The following is a 22,126-nucleotide window of genomic DNA, read 5'->3' on the forward strand; positions in this document are numbered from 1 at the left end:
TGGGGTGATGTGGATCACCTACATCTTGGTTGGGGTGCTAGTGATGATTGTAATCATTTGTCAAATCTCCCTGAACTCTGTACACTGGACGTGTGTATTTTATGATATTTTTTAAGTCGACTGTAAATATCACAATGCCATATGTGCTGACTGAGCATTTAGGCTCACAGAAATTCCCAAGTTTACTGTGGTCTTTCTGTCTGGAAACCATTTGAAGCAGGGGGAAATTTTTGATTCTTCCATCAAAACCCACACTTTGATAGGGTACCCCATCACCATCTTGCCAAGTGAAGTGAGATGGAAGATGATGGAATGACTTGCCCAAATCCATTGGCAATAAGGAGTCAGGACATTCCAAGTGTCACTCGGCATCTGATGGCCCCCAGTCCACAGCTGAGGGGTCCAGGGTAAAATGATTTCACACCATGGAAGCCAGCAAACTCAGGCCACTTCACAACGCAACATCAATCTAGATCCACAAAAAGAGCTGGCCTCAATATCAGATTACTGTCACTGTTGTCGTCATCTGATCTTCAGCAAACACCTCATTCTAATGTAAATTATGATTTTCAACCTACATAGGAAAGGTAAACAAAATGATAGAATCCATTCCATTAAAGGTCTCCTACAGGAGCTATCAAAGCAAAGACGGAAGTAATTCCTTCCATGCTGAGATACTCATATAGACTTGAGTTTCACATGGTAACAAATGAGGTTTATTTGTTAAGTCGTAACATACGGAGTCTGTAAAAAGACATGCTGGGATTGGCCAGTGTTGTGGTGTATGAGGGTAAGCCTCTGTCTAAAGCACTGGCATACACCTGTCAATGTCCCAGCTGCCCCACTGCCCATTCAGCTCTCTGCACAGGCCTGGTAAAGCAGTGGTAGGCATTTAGCACAAGAATTAAGATGCTACACTGAACACTCATGTCTCATGACGGAGTGCCTGGTTTGGGCACCCTGGAGGCAGGAATCGCTGGGTTTGGTAGCTGGCTGCCTCCCACCACCATGGGAGGCTTGGATGAGTTCCTGGCGTCTGGCTTTGGGCTGGCCCAGCCCTGGCTGTCACAGCCATCTGGGGAGTGACCCAGTGGATGACAAATGTCTTTCTGTTTCCCCTCTGCTCTCCCTTTCAGGTTACACAAAAACAGATAAATAAGAATTCCCAAAGAAGGCATTCATACACCAACCCTCTGATAAAACTTGCTATTTCCAGGATGATTGATGGTGGTGTCTGGAAGATAAAACAGCAGGAAGATCCGGATTTTCCCTAATTATTCAACAGTACAGGATTGATTAAACAAATCAGATGAGGGTATAACAGCTATCCCTTCATAAGATAATATCAGCATTATTGCACATAACATACACATATAGTAAAGTGCAAGGAATTGTATTGCATGGTGGGGAGTGAAATTCCCAACCTTTGAAAAAGCACATAAATACCCGTATACAAAAATGTCTTAGAAGTTATTCTTCGAAATATCCACCATATTTATCTGCGTGCACTTTAAGGATGCGGCTGTGCTTCTCATTGTATCCGTAATCATATGTTGTTTAGTACGTGGGCAATGAAACTACAGCCCACAGGAAAGAGACAACCACTGTCCCTCACCCAGGCAGCTCTAATCCTCAAAAGACGGCTAGGTGGATTATTACTCATACCAGAGCGTGAGGGAATTAAGAACTCAAAGAGCTCCTTGGAAGGTGTGCTCCATTATCTTAGGTGAAAAACAAACAGGTAGCTCCCCTTTGATCCTTGGGTGCCCATCGGCATCCTCACGTGGGCCGGAGGAGACCATTAGTGAGGGTGAGGCCCACTTGTCCCTACCTGCTGTCCTCTCCAAGGTGTGGCTGGGAACGTGGGAGCAGCTACATCCGCCCTAATTATCCCTCCGCTCCAAACGCCACACCTGCCGCTGCATCCCCTTCCGGACGCAAGGAGTCCAGGCAGGGCCTGCTGGAAGACGAGGGAAGAATGCGAAGGCACGTGGAGATGCTCCACTCTCCGCTTGCTCCCACAGCAGCCCGCTTCCTTTCTTCCGTGTCTACACTGCCAGCTAAACCTCAGATGTTCTCTTTGAGGAGACCAGACAGTTCATGTGAAAGCCCCTCTGTCATCTCATTCACTCCTTAGCGTTTGCATTGTGGGAAGAAAAGGAAAACCAAAACGAAACAAACAAAAAGTAAAAGCTCCCAAGAAATGACTTTCTGGTGGAAGAATTGCAAATGCCAAACACGAATGCACAAGGAAGGGCCGTGAGTTTGACAGTCATGTTTGACCCAAGGTGATCCAGGACCTGCCGCTCACCAGAGGCTGAGAATGCCATCCCGCCCTGGGGCAAACTGCCACTAGGACTTGATTCTTGATGGAAATCTTGAGGGAGTGCCTTCTAATATCTGAGATCTAACACTATAACCCTCAAACCCCTGTACTCCCGGGGGTGGGGGGGGTCTCCTCATGTCAAGGCAAGGCAACCAGATGTTCCCCATTTTCTTGTTAATTTAGCCATCTCCATAGCGCACTCCTAGGATGCACTTTCCACAAAGAGGCCAAGAAATATTCCTTGATGTCAGGTCACCCAAAGGTTCAAAGGCGGTGGTAGATAGCTGCCACCTCCTCCTTCATCACAAAGTAACGGCTTGCTCTTAAAAGGAGCCATAAAGCAAGGGCGAACTTGGCCCCTTCGCCACTTCCCTGCTGCCAGAGTGATGGGTGCTTGTCAATATCTCCCTTCGGTGATGGATTCTCTTAGTCTCCCATTGCTGGACCATGATCATTTATCACAGGGCAATCTCGTAGGACACAAAATATAGTGCCCTTGTGACTCCTCACTCTCCAGCACTCACTGACAGCAAATGAAAATGACACCGCCTGCCAGGCCTGGCCGTAATTCAGCCTCATTTTCCAGAAAACCTTCTTGGGGGCACCACTAAATAACGGAATGAGCGCTGCCTAGAGGTTACGACAGAGTCAAGTCACGTGTACTGTGTTCGGACAAATCGGCCCAGCAAATGCACCGCCTGAGCTAACGGGCCCTCCATCTCCCTACACGTTCTCCTGGATAATCGGACTGAATGAGCTCACCACGCTATTCTCCATTTGTTCTGACAAAGGCGATGACTGACCTTCCCTTATACTTTGCGAATAGCAACAGAAAATCCGTTTCTCTAACCTTACTCTCTGCCATCTTTCACCAACAAGCAAAAAAGAAATTTGCATCTGAAATAACAATATTGATTTCTAAGCACAAGGGTGGTATTATGGAACGTTTCGAAACATATTTTTTTTTTCGTTTCATCCTTGTAGTGAATTTTGTGACATAGGGGATGTGGGAGAATTGTGCATGGCTGAATTGCAAAGGATATAACTTTGATATAACTCACACAGCATAGGCACCCTCTTAAAGAACAGATGGGGGAGGTGACAAAGCCAGGCATCCTGATGCTCTGCATCTACTTTCTACTCCAGCCATGTTGCTGGAGAGCTTGGAACTTACACCTTTCCCTCCCAACAGATCTTGGACCAAGCATCCCATAAAGAGCATTAAGGCATGAATTACAGAAACATGCAAAACGAAAGGAATACAATAAAAGTAATCTGGCCAAAAGTATTTTCTATTTCCTTAGATAACAAGTTAAGGGATGGATGGATTGTGTCTTCTTTAAATAAAATTTGGAAAGTATTCACAGGACCACGACTATACAAAGGTAACTTCAAAAAGCTCGTGGGGGGCCCAGCGCGATAGCCTAGCGGCTAAAGTCTTCATCTTGAATGCACCAGGATCTCATATGGGTGCTGGTTCTAATCCCAGTGGCCCTGCTTCCCATCCAGCTCCCTGCTTGTGGCCTGGAAAAGCAGTTGAGGACAGCCTTGGGACTCTGCACCTACTTGGAAGACCCAGAAGAAGCTCCTGGCTCCTGGCTCCTGGCTCCTGGCTCCTGGCTCCTGGCTCCTGGCTCCTGGCTTTGGATTGGTGCAGCTCCATCCGTTCCAGTCACTTGGGGAGTGAACCAATGGATGGAAGATCTTCCTCTCTGTCTCTCCTCCTCTCTGTATATCTGAAATTGCAATAAAAATAAATAATTCTTTATTTAAAAAGACCTCATGGGAAATGGAATTAGGAGATAAGCTTATTTCTTGGTGCAATATTTTTAAAGATTTATTTTTATTATTTTTTTTTTATTGGAAAGGCGGATATACAGAGAGGAGAGACAGAGAGGAAGATCTTCCGTCCGATGATTCACTCCCCAAGTGAGCCGCAACGGGCCGATACTATGCCGATCCGAAGCCAGGAGCCTCTTCCGGGTCTCCCACGCGGGTGCAGGGTCCCAAAGCTTTGGGCCGTCCTCGACTGCTTTCCCAGGCCACAGGCAGGGAGCTGGAAGGGAAGCGGGGCTGCCGGGATTAGAACCGGCGCCCATATGGGATCCCGGGCGTGCAAGGCGAGGACTTAACCACTTGCGCCACCGCGCCGGGCCCCTTGGTGCAATATTTTTAAATGCATGTTAATGAAAGGCCTTTTAAAAGTTCATGGGAAATGCATTTTAGAAAAAAACTAAGAATGTTTTAAATACTTTGGAACCAAAATAGACTTACCTTTTTATTCCATTTTTTCATCTGATTTTCTGAGATGCTCTCCTACATGAATCCATTGTCTTCCCTCCTCAACTGTAAACTGCATCTTTTCTTTTTGAATCTAGTAGCCCCAAGATTAATCTGTAATGCTTTGTTAGATAATAGTTCATCATTTGTTTTTCAAATTTGCTTTATAATTCACATACAATAAAATTCACTTTTGAAGCATACATTTCAGTGGTCTATTCCCAAAGTGTGCAACAGCCACTACTGTTCAATTCTAGAACAGTTTCAATCCCCCATAAAGGAATCCCAGACCTAGACATTGCTGTGGCATAGTAGGTTAGTAGGTTAATCCTATTATGTGCTTATGGCACTAGCGACCCAACTGGGTGCTGATTCAAGTCCCAGCTGCTCCACTTCTGATCCAGCTCTCTGCTAATTTGCCTTGGAAAGCAACAAAAAACATGGCCTAAGTCAGCAGGAGGCCCAGAAGGAGCTCCTGTCTGATGGCTTTGGATTGGCCAAAGTTGGCCATTGTGGCCATTTGGGAAGCAAACCAGCAGATGGAAGACCTCTTCCTCTGTCTTTCCTTTCTCTGTGCAACTCTGCCTTTCCAATAAAAATAATTAAATCTTTAAAGGGAAAGAAAAAGAAAAAAGAGAAAAAAAAGAAAGAGAAAGAAAGGAAAAGAAAGAAGAAACTCTAAACCTATCATGGAAATTTCCCAATCTCTCTTTCCTCAACCCCTGGAATCCATTAATTTGTTCCCTTTTCTATAGATGTGGCAAAGAGCTGTCACCTCCTCCTTCTTCACCAAGTAATGTGATTCCATTTAAATGGAATGACGCAAAGGTGACCTCTTAGGACTGAATGGCTTCTTAACGTTTTCATGGTTCTCCATGCTGGAGAATGTACATCCCGTTTTCTTTTAGACACGAGTAAATTTACCATCTGAAAATATCATCTCTGTGTGGATATTGAGCGGTTCCTATGGTGTTGTTATCATAAGATTTGAATATACACTTGTACAGCAGATGGATGAACTTCTCTCCAGGTCAGTAGCTTTTGCTAGGTAGCTAATCCATGAAGAGCTATTCAGCCTCCTTCTTCACCAAGGAACTAGAAGCCATGCAAAACCATTCTCCAGTGGTCCAATCAGCCAGGAGTTTTCCAGTTCTTATAGTACATATGAGGAAGTGGTATCCATCATGAACTCGCTACAGATGTGCAGATTCTTGCTACCATTTTAAAGGAAATTGACACTAAGAGACTTGTCATGTTCCTGCATTTTGATTTTCCTATTTCTGTATCAGAGAGCTAAAACAAAGCGTCCTACAGAAAATACAGAGACACATGACATTTCTGAGGATGTTAGACTGATGAAATATAGATAACAAACCTAAATACCCAATAATGAGATGTTGAAGTTTGATTGTGTTCATTTTCATTGTGCTCCGTGTAGCCGTGAACACTAAGAACAAATTATGTCCAGTAACTGTACCTGTTGAGAACAAGGTGATGGATGCATAAAAAGGTGATCCAGGTGAGTTTCTAAAATTACTTTCAACAGAGCTAGTCCCAAAGTGGGTAAAGGGTCAGTGGCCTTCATTATCTTCTCACCTCCCTGCCTCGGAGAATCTGCCAGAATAAAGGGCATGTGGGAAACAGAAGACATTGTGCAAGATGGAACACAAGGGCAATGACAGAGGCAACGGCTTAGCCACCGACAGGGGGATGTGCGTCATGATGAATCCTCCGGTCATCGCCAAAGGCATATGTTTATCATGTGTGAATGAACACAGGGGGAGGGGGCCTTGCACTCTTACACAGATGGGACAATGGTAGCCTTGTTTGCTTAGAGAACTCACAACTTGCCAGTTTGTCAAAGCTGTAAATACGTTGTCCCGAGCATCTTTTTGTTTCCATTACATTTCACCATTCAGGTCATCTTTACAGAAAATGGTCTCCCACCTGGTCCTATTTTTCCCCTGTGCTACTTAGCCAAGATTCATTTTAGGCCCAGAAAAGTATCTGAAGGTCTTCTAGGAAGCTGATATTAGTAGTTTTGGTACACAAAGTCTTTCAATTGCTGGTTTTGCCTGCCGTTCAATGTGGCATCTGTTTGTGTGATGTGACCTTGAGTTAAAATCGAGTGTCTTTTGAGAAGACAGACATAATCCAGATCACTCAGAGGTACATAACGATAGAGTGTGAATGATCTCAAGTGGTGGTTGGTCTCAAATGATGATCTATATTTTATTTGTAGATAAATGAACACACTCATATGACAACTTATCTATATGCACAACAGAGCCAAGTTTTAGTTATCCTTGTAAAGCAATAACGGATCAAAACAGTTCAAGAGTTTATTACACATCACAGCTCATGTTATGGTGCTGTGTGCAACTTTTCGTTTAGTTCTTAAGTGAGTAAAAGATGCTATTTTTGGCCCCATTCAGCAGATAAAGAAATTAAAAGAAAAATTTACGAAATTACAACTTGTGTAAGAATATTTATAGAAACTTTATTTGCAGTAACTCAAAACTTCATTTAATCCAAATGCCCCAAGCCAATTAATAAACAGATGATGGGATTGTCTTACAAGGTAATATTACACACCCAAAAACAAAGAACAAACCACAATACTTTGCAACATAGGTGAACTGTAAGAGCATGTTGAACTAAACAATCCAGTCATGAATAAATGAAAGTGCCTGTGGCATAATTTTATTTATATGAAATTCCAGGCATGATGTGATGGGTGAATTGGCTACTCCTCTACCTATAAGCACTGACATCTCATATGGGCATCTATTTGTGTCCCACCTGCTTCAGTTTCCTTCCAGCTGTCTGTTTATGGCCTGGGAAAGCAGTAGAAGATGGCCCAAAGCCTTGGGACCCGGCACCCAGGTAGGAGACCCAGAAGAAGCTTCTGGCTCCTGGTTTTGGATTGGCTCGTCTCCGGCCATTGTAACCATTTTCAGGAGTGAACCAGCAGATAGATCTTTCTCACTGGTTCTCCTTCTCTTTGTAAATCTGCTTTTCCAATAAAAAATAAGTGGTTTTTAAAAAAATTATAAAAACTGAACTCTGCAGCTAGTTTTATGAAAATTCACTAAAATCACATCTAATGTAGAGTGGTTATAAATGGTAGATAGACGGAGCACAGATGCTTGATGAATAGATTATAAGTGATTGGTGAAAGATTGATAGATGACGTAGTATCTTGAGGTGATTTATAAAGTTCAGAAGCAGAATTGGAATATAAGGAGGCTGCCTTGCGTCTGACTCCTTGTCAAACAGTTCATGAAATAATGGATAAATGCAGTCAGCAGCAACATGCAATACATCTTCCTCACTGAAGTGAGAAACAAACAGGTTCAACTAAACTATACAGTTCATGTAGAGTGTTTATAACAGTGCCAGATAGATATTAGACTCCAAAGCATGATGGCGACGATTATATACAAGCAGTGTTGTTAAGACGATTCGAGAGTATCTGGGGAGTCAAACCCATAGTCCGTAAGTCATGAAACAACAGTACAAGCACTAAGTTATGGCGCAGTGATTAAGACGTTCCTTGAGACGCCTGTATCCCACATCAAAATGCCTGGATTTGAGTCTTGGCTCTGTTTCTGGTTGCAGCTTCCTGTCAATGTGCACCTAGAGTCATGAGGTGATGGCTCAGTGCTTCAGTCCTTGTCATCCACACAGAGGGCTGGTTGGAGTTCGAGCTCCTGAATACACCTGGCCCAGCACTTGTTGTTAAGGGCATTTTGGGGACAAACAAACGGACGAGAGATTTCCCTCTTTCTGTCTTTTGTCTCTCTGCCTTTCAACTCACTTGAAGTTAATAATTTAGCATTCAAATTTGGAAAGGCATAAGAAGGACAGTTTAGCAAAAGAAATGGTACAGGGGGCCATCCAAGCTAAGGCCAGAAAGTCATTGTCCACCTATAGACACAGGTGTCAAGTAGCTTAACAAAGAAAAAAAAAAGTCCAGAAAATAATGAACCCACTTCCTGCCCAGTGGCTAGCAACTCAGCATCAACCTGTTATTGGTCCAAGGAGATGTGAAATCTCTCAATTGCAAAATGTTGATTACTAAGCCAATGCTTTAAAAGGTGGATACCTCTAGGATAGGAGTTACGAAACATGCGCTAAATACATAGTCTTGAGATTTTAAGAAGCCGTTTAAGCATCTGTCCACACCTTATTCTTTTATTCTCTCTCAGTCTTGATAAGCAAACCCAACTTAGAGAGACCAAGTGACTTGTTTAAGATATCTTAATAAGAAGGAGGTATAGCTGGTGATTCACCCACCGCAAAGTTCAATGTTAAGTATCTGGCAACCTGGGTCTCCTCTGGGGTTCAGTTCCCTTGTACAGGACTACAGAGGAAACGCTTCTGGATACAGTGAGTTTGGCATGAGATTTAAATGGAAATATTACAAGGAAGGGCGATGTCATGGGAAAATCTTAGGAAGACTAAAATTCAAAGAGTGATCAATGGATTCGTAAGTCCATCGGCTTTGAGATAGGAAAAGTCTTGAATTTCAACTCTGTGCCTGTGTGTGTATGTGTGTGTGCACTGAATTTCTCTCATCTTGACGATCTCAAAACTTTAGAAGCAGAAATTAATGACTGTATCCAAGCCTTTCATTTCAATGCATTCCATGAATATGCATCAGGCTTTCCCCGACACGGCCAGACACTCCCCTCAGCACTGGGAATTCAAAGATAAACAAGACAGCTCTGGCCTAGAAGAGGCAGTGGAATACAAATATTTATACAACTAACTACACCAGAGTTGCACTGCAATAGAAAGATGGACAAACTCGAGTTTCTCAAAGGAGTGAGCTAGTTGCTTCTAGGGCCAAGGAAAAGATCCAAGTCTCTCATTACCAAATACAATGTCTTTCTCACCATCCACGTATAGTATTACTCTTAGGACTCCACAAAAAGGCTTTCTGTGTAAATCTATTTGTGTAAGCCAAGGAGATAATATAATCTTTCAGCCTTCTTGTTAATACACTGCCACCACAAATCCAAGATCAACACTCATGCACACTATTGGCCACAAACTATTATGATTTGGGCCCTGGTAAAAAAACCATTCATTTCCCTGTAAACATGAGCTTGAAAACCATTAAACAGATGTCCATCACCCCACATCCATCCTTCACTGTAGCAATTCTACTTGGCTGTGTCTATATAAGGCCACAGAATCAACCACACTTTTGTTAGCTTTTTTTGTTGCTGTTGTAACTGCTTGTGACATAATTCTAACCTCCCAGTTAGTGAAAAGCAGCCCAAATGTTCGCCCATGTTTTAGTCCTTGGTCTTTTCATCCTCTAGGCAGGACATGTACTAGTGGAAAAGAAGTAAAAACTTTAGTTGCCAATGCTTAAACATCAGAGGGAGTGAAATAGGCGTTAAAATGAATTCTTACCTTCCTGGTTTTCTTCTTCTTTTAAGAAACGGATCAAATGCTTACAGAAAACCTACAACTGCCTGGAGTAAGGCTATGTACATCAAGGGAAAAATGAGCAAGTGACCATTTGGATTCTCCAGAAACTTGCAACATAAATACAGACATCCAACTTTAAACCAGATCTTGGAGCTCTGATTGTAGGGGAAGACACAGGCTGACAAGGACGCTTCCAGCTCTCAAGCCAATTTCATACAAATCCTTCTGGGTTGCCAAGTACTTCATTCACTTACACATTTTACAGTCTTCACCTGCTCTGGGGGCTGTAGAACGTGGTGAGCAAAGGCCTCTTGATGGATTTGTTCATTTGTTCTCTCCACAAACAATCCGCCACCTGCCAACTAGCAGGCATTCATTGCAATCGAGGACCATGGGTGGAGGAACATAACGATGAAGATGCTGGCGGTACGTTGGCCTTCCCAAGTAGAATGCAGCAGTGGAAAGAGTCATACATCATGATATTTACGCCAAGTGACTTGGAAGTGACATGTTGTGGAAATTCTAACACAGGATCCCTCGGAGTGTGGGTTAAAAGAAAGCTTCTCAGGGATGTTTAAGGATGAACAGGATTTAGATGTTTGGAAAAGACACCGACTGGAAATCTAGAGGCAAATATCCCTGCATCAACCCTGCGATGTTGTGTGAGTGTTGATGACTGTGTTAGGACCAACTTGTTGTAGTGAATCAGAGACCCAGCCTCCCTCTACATTACTCCCTTGGGTGGTTATAATCGAGGCCTCTCCAGGCAACCACCCACACAGGAGGGCGAGACCCTTGCAAAGCCCGGATCCAGCTCTCAGCAGATGCCCGGCACCCCCGCGGGCCAACAATAAGTCCTCAGAGGCAGAGGGGAGCTGGTTGTGGGGCCGCACCACTAAGCGCAAAATACACAACCTTCATCTGGGTTAATGCTGCTTCCAGGAGACTCAACACCAGGAGAGTTTTTGTTTTTTTTTTTTTTTAATTTCACCCAGGCCCAGTTCCAGACACCGAGGTGGGAGAAGAAACACAGCCACACACCTTACTTTGGTGGAGAAAAAAGGCAGCAAACCAAAGAAAGAGATTAATTTAAGGGGGAAAAAAAAAACCAAGCGCTAATCCGTCAGTGGTTTTCCAAGACTGCCTCAAGCATTAGTAGATCATTAAATCTTTGTTAACAGGCCAGGAAAAAAAATGTAAAAAGGAGGGGAAAAAGTGGGTCATAGTCCCGTGTAACTTTGCAAACTATGGAAATTTCATCAAATCCCAGAATGGCTGTCATGAAAGCAACCGCAGCTGCCCAACCCAGCCTAGGGCCTCTTCTCCTGTGGGAGCCTTCAACAGCCTCATGGGACAGATTTCCACCCACTCCAGCCCCTGGGAAACCACAGTCACCTGGGCTTGCCCACTCCTCTCTGAATGAGGGGGACAACTCCCTTGTTCTAAGAAGAGAAAAAAAAAGAATGATCTTCTTGGGTCTCTGATTTTGATTTCAGGGTGTGCAAGCCAAGTCCGATCGGTCTTCTACTCCCTTGAGAAATGTGCCAAGTATCTTGGTAGCCTTTTGGAATCTTTCTTTCTCTTGGCTCTTCCATCTAGAACACAAGTTAAAAAGACCAGATTTCAGACTTTTTTTTTTGTTTACATTTTCAGACATCTTCATATACAAAATGAGATATCTTGGGAGATAAAGCCCAAATCTAAACAGAAGAGTCACTTCTTCATATCCCCCTTAAGATATACAGCCTCAAGATATTCTATATGATTTTTAAAAGGTTTATTTATTTTTATTGCAAAGTCAGATATACAGAGACGAGCAGAGACAGAGTGGAAGATCTTCTGTCCAATGATTCGCTCCCCAAGTGGCCGCAATGGCTGGAGCTGAACCCAGCCAAAGCCAGGAGCCTGGAACCTCTTCTGAGTCTCTCACATGGATGCAGAGTCCCAAGGCTTTGGCCATCCTCGACTGCTTTCCTAGGCCACAGGCAGGGAGCTGGATGGGCAGCTGGGCAACCAGGTTTAGAATAGGTGCCCATATGGGATCCCAGTGCATGCAAAGCAAGGACTTTAGCCAATAAGCTATTGTGATGGGTCCCTCATACAATTTTTAACATACTTATTTATTTGTTTGTTTGTTTGTTTGTTTGTTTGAAAGGCAGAGGGAATGACAGGGAAAGAAAGAAGATTCAGATTTTCAAATCTGGGGATACCGTGGGGGCAGGTGTTTGGCTCAATGGTTACGACCTCACTTACAATGAACTCTTTCCAGCTTTCTGTTAGTGTGCACGTGGGAGGAGGCACGATGACTCAAGCAGAAGAGTCATCAAGACCCAGAGTGGATTCGCAGCTCCTGGCTTCAGCAAACTCCTGCCCTGTTGGGGAGTGACACAGGCAGCTCCTGGCTTCAGCACACTCCGGTCCTGTTGGGGAGTGACACAGGCAGCTCCTGGCTTCAGCACACTCCTGCCCTGTTGGGGAGTGACACAATGGATGGGAGAGTCACACACAGGTACACACATTCCTCTTCCTATTCTCCCTATCCCTCTGACTTTAAGGTTTTACACATTCACATTAGAGATGCTCTACCTGCGTGATGCTCCCAGCATCCCCTTGGATCTTGTGGTCTCGAGCCACAGACAGACTTTTCCAACTTCTGTTTTTCCCTCTCCTTGGAAGATCCCAGCCTTATCATACCCCGCCTGCCTTGTGTTCCGAGGAGAGAATGAGCTAGTTCAAGTCTTATCAGACACATGAAGTAAAAAAAAAAAAACTATCATAACTCTCATTTTCAAATTATAATTTTCTGTATTTCAGAGGCAGAATGGAAGATAAATATGAATAGAGCCACCAGAGAGAGTTCTAGCCTGCTGGTCCATTCCCGCAAATGCCAGTACTGGCCAACGTTGGGCTCAACTCAAAGCCAGGAGCCAGCAATTCAAAGTCACTTGCATGGGTGGCAGGGACCCAATCACTCGATCCAACACTGTTGCCTCTCTGGGTCTTCATGGCAGAAAGCAGATCAGGAGCCAGGTCTGGAGACCAAATGCAGAAATTCCGGTGTAACACCAGTGTCTTCGCTGGTGTCTGTAATGCTGGACCAAACCAATTGTAATTTTTTTTAAGCAGCCAAAAATATTACTCAGGCAAGTTATCTTATTATGTCAGAACTTTTAAATCCATGTCTTTAAAGTATCAGTTGCCTTTTGATGATTTTCATCAAGCAAAGGCAAGTTCAACAACATTAGCATTCTATAAAAGATTAGGCAGAAAACTGAAGACATATTAATGGAGACATATATGTGAGAGCACACACACATACTTACACACACGTGCACACTCATAAACTCACATAAGCTATGCATTGCACACACACACGTTACAAGGCACACATGGAAACATGAGCCCTAAGGCATGTGTCACAGACACAAATGGATGTGTGTAAACATACAGGTGCATTACGCAATGAATGCATGCACACACACAAGCCCAGGTCTTAAGTGTTTTTATGCCAAGCACACTTTCATGACTCAGCTGTATTTAGAGGCAAGTTCTCAGTTGGCCCAGAGCAACCGAGACAAGGACCATTCACTTGCCAATTTCCCACATCAGGACCAGTTGATGACTATGTGTGAAGGGTTCGAGCATCACAATGGTAAACTCTAGGCAGGAAAGAAGAAAATAATTCTCTGTGACTGAGCATGTTAATTCTCCATTCTGATGATGGTACAAAACAGAAAGTTTCCACATGGAGATGAACTCAGGGGCTTATAGACTGACTGCAGTCTGCTGAAAAAAAAAAAAAAACTCCACTCCTGCCCTAGACTTGTTCCCTTTGCCCTCTTTGCCTCTCCAGCTCATTGCCAGTCAGATATGCGTGCAAGGTGGGTCCTCAGTCACCATCCCCATGGAAATCCCTGGCACCTGCTGTGATGCACCTGCCACGCAGCTCACACACTCCTGAAAAGTCTCCACATCTCTCTGGTGCCAAGTCTACCGTACACTCACTCATGCCCACAGCGACAGGCTCTGTCCCTCTGCCATCTAGCGCAGCCACACCCCTCCTGCAGGTGTAGGGAGCCCACAGCTTCTCTTACAGCACTCAGAGGTCGTGAGAGTCAAGGGAAGGAAGGCACCACGAATACCTTCTATTGGCCAGGTTTCTTCACCGTTCCTATTTTACGGCACCACATCTTACAGCTAGAGAAGGGAGCTCCATTAGAGTGCTCTTCGCTCACACTCTCCCTGAAATGTGAGGGGCAGGCTGCTCCTTAGGACTATCTGAGGATTCTCAGGTTTCCTTTGTGGCTTGACTCGATAGGGACGATTTGTATGCGGTTCCTATTTAAGACTCCTAACTGCAAATCCTGCAAGCCACTACCCTTTATCTGCTTTGGGTTTGGAAAATTCTTACATCATTCTTCACTGCGGTTTGTGGGAGAAACTCTATCCTCCGAGTCTGCCATACCCTAGTCCTTGAGCGCACTGGAAACATGCTTCTAAAAAGTTCAGTTCTTGGGACCAGGCTTAGCAGTTAAGAAGTTAGTTAGGATATCTCATCTCACACCAGAGCATCGGGGTTTGAATTCCAGCTCTGCTTCCAAATTCATCTTCCTGCTAATGTGCACCCTGGGAGACAAAGGGATGACTCAAGTAGTTGGATCTTTGGCACTCAACTGGGAGACCTGGATTGGGTTGACATGTCCTCACTTGAGCCCGGCCTGACTTCAGGCTCTGACTGCTTTTTCTTTATTGTGGGTTCTAGCAGGTGCAGGAGTCACTGTCACCCTTCACTATCTGGGTTTGCTTCAGGAATACCCCACCATCTTTCACATCTCTGCCAGGTACCAGCTCATCAGACCTGACTCGCAGGGCCTTCTAAAGTCAGAACACATTTGCTCTTCCTAAACCTGCCCTTGTCACGTGCTCACCCACCACAACTCAATCCCCTCCCAGTTCATGTCCAACCCTCGGCCTCTACTGGCATGGCTTCATCGCCCTCGTTGTGTCTTCTCTTTAATCGGCCACTCCTGTTGTCTCCTCACACTGCGGTCTGTGAAGTTCTACCTCACGGCTGCCTCTCTAAAACGACTTTACATCCAGGAAAAGGATTTATATCATAGCATCCCTCGTTACATATAATTATTTATGAACGTTTTATAAGAGGAGCACCAAATGGAATATGTCTGCCATGCTCTCTTTCTGTCTCTAACCAAGCAATAATCACATTACTGTATACTTTCAGACACATTACCTCTGCATGCAGTCATGATACTTGACCCCCTACTGTGAGTTCCGCACCAAATCACTGCCTAAGCCTTTTAGGTGTAGATTCCATAACAGGCACCTGGTTCAATTCTGACTAATTGAAAATAAAACAGCTGGCTGGGATTTCCCTAGAACATCATTCCTCTCTCCCAAGGGACAGAGAAAGCTAAGCTCCCCTTTGGGACATCGTGCATTACTCTTCGAGGCTGCCTTGATACAGTGAAAGTTGTTACCATGGAAGCCAGGATGCTGGCATCAACTAGCATCAAACAACCCAGCATCCACTTATGTCTTGGATTACTGATATGTAAGGAGCTAAATATCCAAGGGCCAGGATTGCAGCACTGCAAATGAAACCATCGTCTGCAAGGCTTCGTCCCATATTAGCACTGGTGGAAGTTGCTGCTGTTCCAGGTTCAAACAGCTCCCTGTTACTATGCTTAGGAAAGCAACAACGGCAACAGAAATGGTCCAAGTGCTTGAATCCCTGCCATCCACTTTAGAGACCCAGAAGAAGTTCTGGCTCCTGGCATTGGCCTGGCTCAGCTCAGCCACTGTAGCCCTTTCGAGAGTGAGCCAGTAAACTGTCTATCTCTCCTCTCTCTCTCTCTCTCCATCTCTCTCTCTCTCTCCATCTCTCCTCTCTCTCTAACCATCTCTCCTCTCTCTAACCATCTCTCCTCTCTCTCTTCATCTCCCTCTCTCTCTCTCTCCATCTCTCCTCTCTCTCTCCATCTCTCTCCTCTCTCTCTCTCCATCTCTCCTCTATCTCTCCATCTCTCCTCTCTTTCTCCATCTCTCCCCTCTCTCTAACCATCTCTCCTCTCTCTCTCCATCTCCCTCTCTCTCTCTCCATCTCTCCTCTCTCTCTCCATCTCTCTCCTCTCTCTCTCTCCATCTCTCCTCTCTCTCTCCATCTCTCCTCTCTCTCTTTCTCTGTGTGTCTCCCTCTGTTTCTGTAACTTTACCTAAATAAGTAAACATTTATCTTAAAAAGCAAATAAGTGTACTCTGTAAGTAGTTTCACTCAAAATGTCTTCCATTTCTAACAAAATGGTATACACTCAGGTACAATTTTTTTTTCCTTGAAATAACAGAAAAAGAATGATGACTGCTAAGTGAAATCAGAATAAATGGTAAATGAAACAGAAAAATAGAAAATAAAAGATCCACAAGATGATAGCCTAAAATAACTTTAAAATTTTATGCAAGTCTTCTTTCTGCTAAAAAAAAAAAAAAGACTTTATTTTCCTGTTATAAGAGAATTTCCTAAGATAATGACCCAAATTGGATAAAGACTTGAAACCATACACTTAAACTGAATCACGGCTCCAATCTTGTTTGGCTCTTGACTTTGGACAAGTCATGGAATGTTACCGAGTCTCATGTTTGTGTCTTTTTAAGTGGTCTTCAAGCAGTTCAGGGAAAATGCAAGTTTTATACCAAAATAGAAATATCTTCATTCTTTATTCATTTTGAAAGGCTGACGGAGAAAAAAAGATTCCACATTGCTTGGTTTTCTCCTCAACAGCCAGGACTGAATCAAAGAAAACCCAGGAGCCAGGAATGCAATGTGGCTGGCAGGGCCCCAACTCCTGGAGCCATCACGGCAGCCTCCCAGGGTGCATGCAGCCAAGAAGCTGGAGTCAGGGGCTGAGCCAGCACTCTGAGAGAGGAGGTGGTGGTCCCGGGCCAGATCTTAACCTCTTGGCCGAATGTCTGCCCCCAAGTTTATCTTTTAGTTTTGTTCTCATGAATTTTTAAAGACGCTTCTTATAACAGGAATAAAAACCCTAAGGACATTATATGAAGTGAAATAAGCCAGGCATACCTCAAAGGGATGCTATTGGATGTCGCCTAGGTGAGGTACCAAGAGTAGGCAAATTTCCTAAGATAATGACCCTGTTGCTTCATGGGTCAGCATGTCAGGTTGTAAGACAGAAGGAGTTTGGGATGGATGCACAGAAATGCGATAATGCCACTTGACTATTGAACTGTGCACTGACAAATGGCCACGCAAGCACATTTTATGGGTATTTTACCGAAGTCGAAAATAAAAAAAATAACTATAAGAAGGTGAAACAAACAAAACAAAATAGATTTTAAACAGAGAGAGGGGAAACACTCAACAGAAAATCAGAACCAAACAGGTCTTTCACAGCAAGCTTGCATCAGCACCCCTAGCTCAAACCAAGTGCAGGCTGCGTTTCTGTGGATGTGGCATTTCCACCGTGACTTTGGTTTTCGCCCTTACGCAGAGTAGCTGCTCTGTGCCTAATTGTGTTTGTGTTTCCCCCGCAGGGACGTTTCACAGTCCCCAACCGTTGAGATGGTCCCATAAAATTTTACGACAACAATTTCTTAATCGAGTCTGTTTGTGGGACCTTCAGAAAACAGTGAGCAAAAGCTAGGGAGAGCTAACCTGGACCATTTTCCTGAGGTCTCATTTAATTATAAATCACAACTTTATGAGCCTCCCATTCAAAACTCGCAGGACTCTACTGCTGCACAAAAATAATTTACAGTTCTTGTGAGGCAGTGAGCTCACGCCAGGAAATCAAGGGCACCCTGAGCTCTCTTCCTCCAGGCTCCTTCACAAGTTACATGCTGTATACAAGAGGACCAAGGTGCGAGGATGGAAAGCGTGGTGCCCCCGTGCCCTCCCAAGGGCTGCCACCAACATGCACAGAACCTGTCTATACTTACTGCCCATCCACCCCCGGGGCAGTTAGGGGCTCACTGGGTGGAACAACCACACTTGCTCATTTCAGGCGGAACTATGCAAGAAGGAGCCTGAAGTTATTGGGTGTGAAATGCAAATAGGTTTAGCAGATTGCCCACTATTTATGTGGCCTTCAACTCTGCTTGCTGATGTGGGGTGTTCTCTTCTTTTGTATCTGACCATCTGGACATGCGTTAAGACTGCTTCTCTCTAGGAAAGTTGGCCTGGTGGTAGTAAGAGAGCTCACGGCGCTCATCAAGACCAGAATCACTCCCCTTGGGAAACGGAGGAAGGAAATGATCACTAAGACTTCTGCCAAGAGGGTGAGGGGAGCAAGACAGAAAGGCGTGCAAAGCCAGGTTTGAATACGTGCAAGGCAGGCAGTAGGACTGTGTGCGTGAGGCCCAGATTCCAAAGCACACATGTTCTCTAACCTTGGAAGTGAAACTCGCTATTGTAGTTGTAAAGCTGTTGTAAAGCCAGAAGACAAACTCACTCTTGTAGTTGTAAAGCCGTGGCCCTGCCCCAATAGTAACCACCTGACAAAAGAGTTAATAAAATGTCGCATTACCTTGAAATTGGGAGGCAATCGGAAATGGACATGAAGCGCCTGTCAGTCTCCTCTGACATCTTAATCATTCCTTTTTCAGGTCTCAGGTTCCTGGGCCTGGCTTGTAAAGCATCCCCATCAGTCACGAGGTGCTTCAAGTTTGCCAGGTAGAGTCTGCATCCAAACCCCTTTGTCCAAAGTGCCCAGCCCCATGGTTACAAAGCATCCTTGCTCTTGACGTCCATCTTCCCAGACAACCTTAGAAGCTGTTTCTATGACTACTGTTCTAAGAGGTGCGATAGCATCTTTGGGATGTGAAAGTAGTCATTCCATTGTGCATTGTGAACTTGAAATTATGAATGACCCTGTACGTAGAGGATCCAGAGGAGAGTTAACGTCAAGGTCAAGGAAGGTAAGGCTTGTTAACTGGCCAGGCTGAGCGACTCTGCGAGACAGGAAAGCAAGCTCCAGCAATGTGTGTCTCCAGCAGCATGAGAATTTATAGTGTCTCAAACAGACAGAACTACACATTAAAAGGGATGTTACCAATGTACTCACCATGCACACCTAACACATGCAATACTTTCCCATGGTTTTTTTTTTCTTAGAGAGAAAATAGTCCAGCTGAGGTGCAGCCCCTAAGGGCCACCAATTCTTTTTGCTGTCTCCATGGAGCAAGTGCCACCCTGGGGTGATTATGGGCCACTCAGTGTTAGGTTTCTAGGGGCTGTCACAACAAACTCTTAGGGGCTTCAACAGCAGACATGCATTGTCTGGTGGTTCTGGAGGCTGGCAGTTCAAAATCTAGAGCACAGCAGAATTGGGACTCAGAGGGAACCCAGGTCTGAGAGCAGAATCTGGCTCAAGCTTTTGCTAGCTTCAGGCATTTTTTTGGCTTGCAGGTGCATCACCCCCCTCCTCCCTCTCCACAGGCCCTTCTCCCTGTGTCTGCATTCTGTCTTCCAAGTGTGTGTCTGTGTTTGTGCCCAGCTTTCCCTGTCCCTGAAGGACACGCTCAGATTAGGGACGACCCAAATGTCCTTGTTAGTTAACTTCCAGATAAAGTCAGCTTGACAGGCACAAAGAGAATGCCAACGCCTTTCTGCAGACAAAATGCAGCCACAAAATGTGTCCTTGCACTTGATGATGTGGCCCCCGTGGGATTCGTTCATGATTTTGTTGATACAGAGTCCTGGCTGCTGCACTTCTGATCCAACTCCCTGCTAATGAACCTGGGAGGCAACAGAGGATGATCCGGCCCCTATCACACACGTGGGAAGTGAGAACGGAGCTTCTGGCTCTAACTTCACTGGCTGTTCTGGTCATTTGGTGAGTAAGCCAGTAGCTAGATCTTTTTATCTCACTCTCATTCTTGTGAACAAGTGAACACTCCAGTATTTATGGTAACAATATCTCCTGTGTCTGTTGAACAAGTCACGGGAACACACAGGTGAGGAGATGCACATGGTTGTGTACGAAGACACGAGATAAGAATTATTCCTCATTTAAGCTCCAAACAAGGTGGTTCAATTAGGCTTGGTCTTAAACCAGGCAGGCTCAACAATGATACTCAATGCATCTCTCCTACCAGGAAAGGGAAAAAAAGTAGGAACTATCCCCAGCCAGGAAGAGGAAGTGGGAAATGCCGTTCCTACTTTGGCAGACAGAAAAGGGGTGTTTTACGCAGGACAATTACCTCTGACTAGCAGTGACACCTTTGGGGCTTATCACAACTAAGGCTTACTGCTTCTACTTGTCCAAGTCTCATCCAAGCCAGAAGGTCCCACCTCCAAGTTGGAGCTCTGCTCTTCTTAATTCTGTGGCCTTGGTGGGTCATCACATCAGGGAAGGAGTGAGATGGAAGATGCCCAGCTGCCCCTAACCACATCAACCTGAAGATGATTATTGTTCCCAAACAGAGAGATGACCCAAAAACAACTGCAAGACAATGGAACAGAATAGTCAGTGAGCACTAATTTTCTTTCCTCTTCTTACAATATAAATGTCAAAGGAGGGAAACAAGGAAAAACATCTGGGCAGGTGTGGAGAAAGCCAAGAAGGTCAGAAGAGGCACAGCTGAGCCTGGAGATGATGCTATAAAAGTTGAGTGAGGACCGTATCACCAGGGGAAGGTGGTTGGCTGGAGGAGCCTAAGTCACACTCCTGAGCCTGCATGACTGTCAAAAAATCAGAAAAGTCTGAGAGTCCATGTGTCCATAATGGTGAGAGGTCCAGAATTGAGCCCACAACTGAGACTGAAAGGCTGAAGTATTCAGGGCGATTGCAACCAGAACCCAGTAGTATGGGCCACTCGCTCCAGAAGCAATAATAAGCACAGATAATGGCCTCTGGTCCCAAGATCCAGCGGTGTTGCCTCCACCCCAACTCCATAGAGCTGTCTCAATGTCCAAGAGATGGATTGGGTACAATGAGGCAAATATCTGGAAGACTCCACCTTTTCTTAGAAGAGACACAGTCATCAGAAAGCTTCTTCACACTGGAAGCCACTGTGATATCAAACACTGGCAAATTTCATGTGAACTTTTCCTCTTCTTCCCAGCATGGTGAGGGAATTCCAATGAAAATTAGATGTATCATAGAAAATGGAATTTCTGTGCCCATCTTTATAAGACATAAGTAAATTTGCAACATTGCAATATGCACAAATTGAATTACTTTCCATGGAAAATCCAGATTTAGTCATAAGCATGCACAGAGAAAAATACAGCTTTCTTGGGTCCTTTCAGTTGAAGGCAACATAGCTGAATAGTTTTGTTGGTTCCAGCTGTGACACTTCATTTTCTATTGTGAAAACCTTCATTGGGGAGTAATGTGTGTCCTTCACAATTGGACCCCGGCAGAATTATGGCCTGGGATCTTGCAAGGACATCAGGGGGCAGGGAAACAGGACTAGAACAGGAAGTACCTGCCTTGTGCCAAAGGAAAGTGAATCAACAGAAGGTCTGAAAGTAGAGAAACGAGATTGGGAAGTTGGAGGTCTACATCCAAACTATCAGGTAGGACAAATCAGTACATGTGCAGGGTTCTATACTGAGACACCCGCAACTCATCTAATCTAACCTAACGATTGGCGATGTGACCATCAGCAGGTGAATCTGTGGCTCTTGACTGATAACATCTTTCAAAGAAGTCAAAGATGTGATTCGGCTGCTTACAAGACAGAATGAGGGTTCCTAGACTACACAGAGGTCCCTTGATACACACGGAGGTTACATCCCTATCAACCCGTCATCAGTCTGAGATGGCTGAATCGATGGGGCAGGCATACTGTACAGAGGTTGAGATGTCATTTGAGAAGTCTGCCAAGTCTGCCACCTGTTTCAGAGTGCCTGGTTTGAGTTCAGACTTGACTTTCTGGTTCCACTGCCTGTTAAAGTGCACTTGGGAGACAGGCAAAGGCTCAAGTGGTGAAGTTCCTGATATCATGTGGGAGGCTAGAGTCCTCAGATTCTGCCTTAAGCCTCGTCCAGTCCTGGCTGTAGCAGGCATTAGGGGAGAGAACCAGCAGATCAAAGAT

The sequence above is a fragment of the Ochotona curzoniae genome, unplaced genomic scaffold (assembly GCF_017591425.1).
Source record: "Ochotona curzoniae isolate NIBS_2020 unplaced genomic scaffold, NIBS_Ocur_1.0 scaffold_2453, whole genome shotgun sequence".
NCBI classification, from domain to species: Eukaryota; Metazoa; Chordata; class Mammalia; order Lagomorpha; family Ochotonidae; genus Ochotona; species Ochotona curzoniae.